Source organism: Chrysochloris asiatica, unplaced genomic scaffold, assembly GCF_000296735.1.
Source record: "Chrysochloris asiatica unplaced genomic scaffold, ChrAsi1.0 scaffold00052, whole genome shotgun sequence".
Taxonomy (NCBI): Eukaryota; Metazoa; Chordata; class Mammalia; order Afrosoricida; family Chrysochloridae; genus Chrysochloris; species Chrysochloris asiatica.
Window position 1 is genome coordinate 706,919 of NW_006408570.1, and position 1,820 is coordinate 708,738.

Here is a 1,820-nt window from a genome sequence, read left to right on the forward strand (position 1 = left end):
CCTTTTTCCTACTGATAAAGAGTTCAGGGCCAGCTCTGGCCATTTTGCACTGCTGTTTGGTTTTAAGTTGAAACTGTTCCTTTAAGTTTTGAGGAGATCTGTGTGAATGCAGAGTAGAACCCTCCAGGGGTGAGGGAGTGTCCACTCACTCACGCACCCCCTCTAGTTAGCAGATTGGAGGTACACAGACAGCAAGAGACCAATGAACAGACATACAAAAAAGGAAAAAGAATGTCCACAACTTTATCCCCGAGGATTGGTCAGGCATCAGGCATCCATCTGCAGTGGCTCTGATCCTTTCCCTGCTCCATCTCGCCCAAGATGGTTGCTCTGGGAGCTGCTGAGGCCTACAGATTTGAAAGTACTGAATTTCTTGCTTCCACTACAAATTCCAGTGGTTGTAAGCCTTCAAACTTTCTAAATATTCCTTCATATGTGGTTCAGAGTTCTGAGACTGTTCCCTGAACCTGCATTGTCCGGTGTTATGTGTTATTGCTGACAGAGATCCTCACTGCATTTCTCCCCACCCACCATCAAGTCCTGCCTCGCCTTCTTCTACTCTTTTTAATATATTTGCTTTCTTTAGTTCCTTTTCTTTATCTCTCTGTCTCTCTTTCTTTTCTTCTTTTTTTTGTTTGTTTTTGCTTTCTCCCCCTCTTCCCTATCTCTATATCTTTTTTCCTGTTTATGTATTTTGGTATCTATCTTTCATGTAGGGGGCTTTTCTCAAATGTCTGGCTACATTTGGCTATCTAGATTTAAGAGGAAGCAATTAAGAGCTGATTGTAATGTGTGTGTGTGTGTATGTCATACACACAACAAGGGGAATGAGTACGTATTGATTAGAAAGTTTTACATAGAGTGGGGAGAATGGGGGGGTGGAGGGAAGAGTGTGCCGTGGAGTCAGTTTTGAGTCATAGCCACCCTGTATAGAGTTTCTGAAGCTATAAATCTTTATGGGAATAGAAAGTTTCAATTTTCTCCCACACAGCAGCTGGTAGATTCAAACTGCAGATCATGCAATTAGCAGCCCAAAATGCAATCAACTATGTTACAGAATGCCTTTGCATAGAGTTAGTAGGTAGGGACCCAGGCGTTTTCCTGAGGAACCCAATGTCAGCATCTGAAAGTTGTTTTATTATTTTTTTTTTTAAGGTTGGCCAAATTCTCCTGGGGACTCTCCAATGTGTGCTGTGGGTATGTGAGCCCAGCATTCTTGGAGAAGCGCTGAGGAACTCCTGCTAAGCCCTCATCCCAGACTCACCTGGGCTCAGAAGCACCAAGGACAGAGGGGCAAATCCTGCCAAGGGCTCAGAATAGAGTCAGTTAACACCTTTTTGTAATTTTGGGGGAAAAAATGTTTGCCCTATCTACCTTTGTAGAGTTTTTGAGAGGGTACAATAAGATAATGTGTATGAATGCATTCTGAAAATGGTAAAACATGGTTTTTTAAAAAAAATCTAAATACAGGCATACCTCAGAAATATTTTAGGTTTGGTTCCTGACCATGCAAGGAAACAAATATTACAATGAAATGAGTCATACAAATTTTTTTGGTTTCCCAGTGCTTACAAAAGTTATGTTTGAACTATATAGTAGTCTATTAAGTGTTCAATAACATTATGAAAAGGTTTACAACATTGTGAGAATGACCAAACTGAGGCACAAAGATACGAAGTGAGCACTTACTGTAGGAAAATGGCACCGGTAGACTTGTTGTGCATAGGGTGGCCATAATCCTTCAATTTGTGAGAAAAAAAAAAAAAGAAATACCTGAGAAGGAAGTACAATAGAACAAGATTTGTCTGTGCTGGAAAAAT